General features: G+C 46.0%; 1 protein-coding gene across 1 annotated transcript in view; it reads right to left on the bottom strand.

Moving 5' to 3' along the window:
* Nucleotides 1-7,610, bottom strand: part of Pcbp3 (poly(rC) binding protein 3) — a 170,759-nt gene extending 163,149 nt beyond the window's left edge. Inside the window, exon 1 of the mRNA XM_013032924.1 lies at nt 7,541-7,610. The gene's annotated coding sequence lies outside the window, so the exon portion shown is untranslated. The remainder of the gene's footprint in view (nt 1-7,540) is intronic.
* Nucleotides 7,611-7,860: the final 250 nt, after the last annotated feature.

Below are 7,860 nucleotides of genomic sequence, written 5' to 3'. Positions count from 1 at the left end.
AGTTCCATGCACAGACATTTGCTCAGTCCCCACTCTCGTCCCTCGCCCTCCTCCACTGAGTTCCATGCACAGACATTTGCTCAGTCCCCACTCTCCTCCCCGCCCTCCTCCACTGAGTTCCATGCACAGACATTTGCTCAGTCCCCACTCTCCTCCCCGTCCTCCTTCACTGAGTTCCATGCACAGACATTCGCTCAGTCCCCACTGTCCTTCCCGCCCTCCTCCACTGAGTTCCATGCACAGTACATTCTCTCAGTCCCCACTGTCCTTCCCGCCCTCCTCCACTGAGTTCCATGCACAGTACATTCTCTCAGTCCCCACTGTCCTTCCCGCCCTTCCTCCACTGAGCTCCATGCACAGAGCGACTGGGACACCCCACTCTCCACATCTTCCCTTCCACAGCAGATTGGCTCCCTGCAGTCCGACAGCCTGGGCACCAGACTGGGCAGTAAGCCCTTGGGATGGGGCCGAGACACAGATGTTCCTGCACAGACGTTCCTTCAGCCACTGTCTAGTTGTCTTGTTCTGACCTTCTCATGAGCCCCCAGCTGCCCCTCTATTCTCTCCTAGCTTGGGTCACTCTTCCTCCTGGGGATACTACCTGGTCCTGGTCACCTAGCTAGACCATCAGCTCCCCAAAGGTCTCCCACGATAGCCCACCAAGCAGCCTCGCTCACTCTTAGGTTGTCCTCTTCTAATCCACGGAACAGTAATTACAGTACTTCTACATCATTTTCTTTGGCTATTATTCTTCATCCACCATTAAAGTCATTCTCAAGGTGACAAGGAACTTGTCTGTGTGCTCTAGGCCACACTCCAAGGTTCTGGAAGAGGGCTTGTGAGAGGGAAGATCTCAGTACATGTTGGACAGGGGTACACACAAATAGATGAGGAACCGGCCGGCAGCTGCCCAAGTAAGGGCCAGCACACAGGTTGGAGTCCTCTCCCTGAGGGGCAGGACACTAGCGGGTTGAGTGAACTTTAGGAAGAAGCTTGCAGGGAGGCTCAGGACCTGCATATCTTCACAGCTGCAGGTACGCTCATCATAAAATGAATAATAAATAATCATAGAATGTGCTGGAGCACTGGTAGCTCTTGCCTGTAATCCTAGCTGCTTGGAGGGCTGAGACTGAGAAGATCTTGGTCAGGCCATCCTCACCCCGCTCACCAAGCCCACTCTCAAATGATAGCTGAACACCGGGATGGCCGTGCCTGTCATCATAGCTAAAAGGAAAAACCTAAAATGGACAGATCATGACCAAGTGCCTAGGAATATACCTGGGCTTGAAGCAAGACCCTATGTCAAAAAAAAAACATTGCAGCCAGGAAGGTGGCTCAGTGGTAGAGCGCTTGCCTTGCATGCATGAGGCCCTGGGTTCGATTCCTCAGCACCAAATAAGCAGAAAAAGCTGGAAGCGGCACTGTGGCTCAAGTGGTAGAGCGCTAGCCTTGAGCTGAAGAGCTGAGAGACAGCACCCAGACCCAGAGTTTAGGCCCCAAGACCATCAAAACAAACAAACATTGCAGAAAAGAGCTTGGAGGGGTAATTCAGTGCCTGCCTTGAAAACTTGAGTCCCTGAGTTCAAACCTCAATGCCACTCATCCATACACATCACAGAATGAAGTAAACTGTTTAGATGAGGGACAGGGCAGGACACTGAGCTTACCAATGCAATTAGACAGGAAAATACATAATCACAACAGACATGCCAGCTGTCTAGGTCCAGGCACTGAACACGCACAGGCACCCAGATGTGAGAGATGCCCATGGCACCCACCCAGGTGAGTCCCAGAATCAGGCTTGCACACTGGAATGGTTTGCAAACCCACACCAGCACTGATGTGAAACCGCATACCTATGAGAGAATATTTTCATTAGAATGGTATTTAGAAATAGATAACTCAGCTGGGCACTGCTGGATCACGCCTGTCATCCTAGCTACTCAGGAGGCAGAGATCTGAGGATCATGGTTCAAAGCCAGCCGGGGCAGGAAAGTCCATGAGACTCCTATCTCCAATAAACCACCTGAAAACCAGAAGGGGCGCTGTAGCTCTAGTGGTAGAGCGCTCGCCTTGAGCTGAAGAGTGCAGGGACAGTGCCCAGGACCAGAGTTCAACCCCCACAACCGACAAAAAAATAAACATAAAAATAAAAACAGATGACTGGTGCTAGGGCAAAAGAAACAAGTGGCAGGTAACTTTCGGTAGGGGATTCCAGCATGGCACAGACAGGCATGCTATCAAGCCTACTGTCTTTCTTGCATTATCTGTAATTTCCTACTTCCAATGACATGGGAGTTTTGTGGAATACTGCAGTGTTCCATACCGAGCCTACACCAAGAGAACGGTATAGAGGGACGGTCCTATCTTCCCACCACCCATCCTTTCGTCCCACCAACCTACAACAGATGGCAGCTAGTGCTGCTGCACCTGAGGAAGCAGAGTGGGAGTTGTAGACCCAGAGGCCCAATCCCAGAACCAAATTTCTCAACCTTGCCTGCCCTGCACCCTACACACATCCAAGGAGACTGCTCCGCTGTCAGTCACACTTGTAGTGATACCACTACCACAGGACCAGTTTCAGTCTGTGCTGGGGAAGGGGGGGCCTGGGGCTCCTTGCGACATGCACTGGGAGCTTCCAGAACTGCCAGGCTGGGAGAGGATGAGCAAGCAATGCCCCGAGGCAAGCCAGCGGAGCAGGGACAGCACTTGCAAGCTCATGTCGGGACCTGAGGTTACACTGGAGGTTCAGTGGCTGGACCTGAGGTTACACTGGAGGTTCAGTGGCTGGACACTCTTGCTCATAGGTGTCTGCAGGATCTCAGACTTTGACTGTCTCTGTGAAGGAAGAGATTCCAAACCCAAGCAGGCCACAGCAAGGATCTGACTTCTGGGAAGGGTGGCCTTGACTCTGATTTTCTCCAGATCTTGGGACCAAGCATCTCATTAACTCTCTCCAAATAGTACAGTCCCACAGTTCTGACAAGAGGCGGAGGTGGGGTAACTGGTTTAAAAGGGCTTCTGTGCTGGGGAGGACAGGCAAGGGTGATTCAACTCAATTCCTACCACAGATCCACTGCTGCAATTACCAACTCTAAATAATTATCGTGCTCTGTGACGGCCTCAGCAGAAAGAGGAGAAACAAAGAAAGTAGTCAGCAGTGAGCGTCTTTACTTCTCTACCTCAAAAGATAGCATTCTGCAACACTGATGTCCTCTGACCTGAGGAGGCCGGAGGACGCACACCCAGTCAACCTGGCCCGAGCCACATCACCCCACGGGCCTCCACCCTGCCGGGCACGCAGAAGCCTAGCTGTTCAGTGCCTTCCACACACACACACACACACACCAGTCCGCTTCCAGGGACAGTGCATTTTTTTGTTTCACTTTCCTATTTAATAACAAAGATTCAGTTGTTTCAAGTAGATGAAAGCACCCATACACATAGCCATGTTTTAATCTTTTTAAATTATACCAATAGAATTTATGTATGATCAACTTGCAAATAATTTATTAAATATTTTTGTTTCAACACCAGTACACGTATTTGTTGCCATTTTTAAGCTGGCATCCCCTTCTTTAGTACACGTATTTGTTGCCATTTTTAAGCTGGCACCCCCTTCTTTTCCTACTTTTCTGAGTGAGTTACTCTCATCATCAGAATCAGATACAGGGTATGTGTTGCCTCTCACCCGTGTATTGAAGGTGTCTAAAATACATCTTCTAAACATTCCAGAGAGCACCTCCAGCGATGGTGATCCACTAAGGACTGAGGAATGGTTCTGCAGAGTACTGCCCCTAACCTCCCAGCCAGCAGGCCTCCAGGGGGCAGACCCAGCAAAGATGGCGGGAAGTGGCCTTGCTGTCACAGAAGTCATGCCTGCCCTCTGTGCAGAAAGCTTATAAAGCACAAAAACACACAAGTGCTATGTCTAACAGCATCTCCCATCCCCACACAGAGTGCTAATAGCAACTGTGTACATTTTCTCTTATTTTCTCACTATAGTATCTACCTATCAGGTTTTTTTTAAAAAATAACATCAATTACATGCTCTTTCCTAATAATTTAGAATGCTTATGCCTGTAATATTTGTAGAAAATGTTCATCTAGCTTTTTTACCTTTTATTTTCTTATTTTTATTTTTAGTTGGTTGTAGGGCTTGAACTCAGGGCCTAGGCACTGTCCCTGAGCCTCTCTGTGCTCAAGGCTAGCACTGTACCACTTGAGCCACAGCACCACTTCTGGCTTTTTTGAGTAGTTTATTGGAGGTAAGAGTCTCACAGGGACTTTTCTATCAGGGCTAGCTTTGAACTGCAAACCTCAGATCTCAACCTCCTGAGTAAATAGGATTACAGGCATTAGCCACTGGCACCCAATTGTTTTTTACCTTTTAATGTTTGAGATTCAAATAAATGTGTCTATAAAAATCAAATTATCTGTAATTTTAGATAATTTGTATTCCTTTATACTTAGAAAATTTGTCCTGAAACTCAAAGATGAGATTGTCAAATAAATCTTTCCTAGTGGTAAAAATACATATTCCTTATCTTGAAGATATGAGAGATATATTCATTGAGGATCAACAGTGATCCCAGAATCAGAGACAGACACTGGAAGGCTTTGGCGATACTTCTTGAGACTGTTAAAATACACATGCATATGCACATCATGCACATGTACACATATGTGCAGTGCATACATGAGAACGCACACATGCACACATAAGTAAACCTACATCTTATGTTGTAGTGTCTGTTTTTACATGGACAGTAACTGATTTACTAAATCTATTATTGGGCATTTGGGCTGCTTCCAACTGTTCTTTTTTTTAAAAAAAAATGCTGTAATGAGTATCTACTGTACATAAATTTGGTGCTTATCGGATAATCATCTGGAGACAAATTCCTAAAAGTGAGATGTCCCAGCATTTTTGGAGCTTCTCACATGTATGAATGAAGAGCCCTTCAGAAGTCTGATTCCTTACAGCCACCCTCTGAGATGACACAGGAATTCTCACTTTCAGGCTCTGGGATTCCTGGCTAACACTCCATGTTACAAACTCTCTGAACTACATGCCAATGCCAATGGTCAATGAGCAATGCTTCCCTCACCCATCCCGCTCCCATGAATGATGAACGCTTCTGTTGTGAAATGCCTGCTCAGTACCTGACTGAGGAATGACGGGTGAAGTCAAGGCACATGAGGAGTACAGAAGGAAAAGGTCATGATTTAGCCCAAGATTCTGTAAATTCTGGTGTTCTCATACTGAAATAAATTTTAAATGAACCTAATAATGACAAAATTAAATTAGGGCAGGAGATGGAAATTACTGTGCACTCAGCACCATACAGGTTTGTCTTCATTTGTCTCACAGTCTCCACAGATACTCACCAAGGACAGATACTTCTCTTGAGCCAAGAGATCAGACTCTGATTACTCTCCACACCGGGGAAGAGGATTTAACTTAACTCTATGGAGGTAGTCCTTAACTGCTCAAGGCAGCACCTCCAGGGATCTTGAGCAAAGTTGTGAGGAAGGTACAGCCATCTTGTCACTCAAAAGAATAAGTATCTAGTTCAAGTCTAAACAGAAGGAGTCAGGCTGAACTCAAAACCCAAATCATCTCAGATTGTGCAACCAGTGGCCCATCTCACCAACCAGCTGGCTCAACTTGTACAGTCTGCTCTCCCTGGTCTGAGGTGCAAATGGAGGTTATCTACAAACCAAAGGTCAAAGACATATTGGCTTCACACAGCTGAAGAGCCTCCTAGGAAAGTCACAGAAGTGACGGGGAACTAAAACTATGGTGCTGATGTCTTAAAAGAGTTAAATGCAGGAGGGTGCCAGTTGCTCCCACCTGTAATCCTAGCTACTCAAAAGGCTGAGATCTGACTACAGAAGTTCAAAGCCTGCCCCACCAGGAAAGTCCATGAGACTTTTGCCCCCAATTAAACACCAAGATGCTGGAAATGAAGCTGTGGCTTAAGTGGCAGGGTGTTAGCCTTAAGTCCAAATGCTCATGGACACTGCCCAGGCCCAGAGTTCCCCAGGACTGCCATTAAAAAAAAAAACACCCTAAATGCAGTCATATATTTTGTGATCTCTAGATCTGCCTGGATTTACATCTAATGTAATAATTTACATTGTTGTTTTTTTAAAGGTTAGTATATTATATAACGTAAATCCAAAATAAAATACAACTAGCAGTGGATATTCTTCTGGCATAAAAAGTATTGTGGGAAGAACAAAGAATGAACAAATGCACAATGGTATTCACTAGAAACTATGCTGAAAATGAACTATGAAACTTGTAGGTGGGGACAGGAAGGAAAAACTGGGAGCGAGCAAGGGAAGGGGCGACATTGTGCAAAAAGAAATGTGCTCATTACCTGAGTTATGTAACATAACCCCTCTGTATATCACCTTTACAATAACAATAAAAACACGTTTTAAGTATTGTAGGCATTCAAGACCTCTGCCCTTCTCTTACCACATGTTTTTATCTTTTGAAGCACTGAAGACTGAACTCGGGCCCTCGAGCATTCTAGGCAAACGCTCGCCTCTTGACCCCTCAGGTGTTTTGCTTTTAGCTTGATAGTGTTCTCAAGCTGGCTTTGCCCAGGCTGCCCTTGAATGTCAGTCTTCCTACCTCTCTTCCTATTATGGGCATGTGCCACTACGGATGGTCTTAATATCAGTATGAAGGGGTCACCACTTAGCTGTTACATGGTGCCACTTTGTCTTACCAACTTTTGAAGTTGGAAGAGGATAACTCTGTCTTAAAAATCTAGCGATCTTTTAGATTTGGACTCATGACTCAGGAACCACCCTGAGAATGTTTGTTTGTATTTTCTACTACCAGTGTACAGCTTGCCAGTCCTCTAGCAATGGGCCCGCTGATCTCCATCCACCTCCACTGCAAACATCCAGGAGCTATCACCTGCAGACTTTCACTCCTCTCCACACCCTCAGTCACACACCAGGGCCAACTTTACTCAGGGCAAAAGTGTGCCAACACTCAGCTAGACACAGCTGGTACACGTCAGGAGCACCTCCGGTCCCCCAGTCAGCCTTGCTGTCTCTAACACAGGATGGTCTTCCTTCTCTTGCCAATCACTCATTCAGAACCTGGGCTCCAGATTCAATAGTGGCTCTGACACCACTTTGCTCTCTGTACTAGTGTCACATGTTTTAATTTCTCAGCATTCTAGAATGTTCTGGCATCAGTACCATAGCCCTGCACTAAAATAGCTAGCTACTCTTAACACAACTTATGTCCCTGTGATATATAGATGTGTTAATTTTTATAAGATACTCTGTAGCAGTCACATTCCGTTTTTGAAAACTTTTAAGTATAAAACACAAGTAGCTGACAACACTGGGAATGGCAGAGTGTAGCAGCTGACAGCTCTTCCCACCATCAAAATTAACAAATATATTAATTAAGTGGAAATAATCACAAGTTACCGGAATGCAGGGGTCACTTATTCCAGGAGAACTGGACTCGGGAAGAGCAGTGTTTGGTGGCGTTTTGACTCACCCCAGCCCCATCCGCTTCCTGTACGCCTCAGGAGCAGGAATCAGCCGCCAGCTGCAGGAGCACAGAGCTGGGTCCTCCACAGCGAAAACACCTGCCCTTGAAAAAGAAGAAGGATCTCAGCTGAGCAGAACTAGAAAAACAAGAGAAAACTAAACCCAAAACAAGCAGAAGGAATAAAATCGCCAACATACAGCAAAAATAAATGGGAGAACAGAAAACCAAGTCCAAAAGTTGGACTCGCTGACAACCTTTCCCTAAACTGTCAAAAAAAAAGACTCAGTGTTAGAATAATTTGAAAGAGAATATTATTATCAAAATTA

Source organism: Dipodomys ordii, unplaced genomic scaffold (genome assembly GCF_000151885.1).
Source record: "Dipodomys ordii isolate 6190 unplaced genomic scaffold, Dord_2.0 Scaffold159, whole genome shotgun sequence".
NCBI classification, from domain to species: domain Eukaryota; kingdom Metazoa; phylum Chordata; class Mammalia; order Rodentia; family Heteromyidae; genus Dipodomys; species Dipodomys ordii.
Note: the sequence above shows the minus strand (reverse complement) of the source record. Positions and strands in the feature narration are given on the sequence as shown.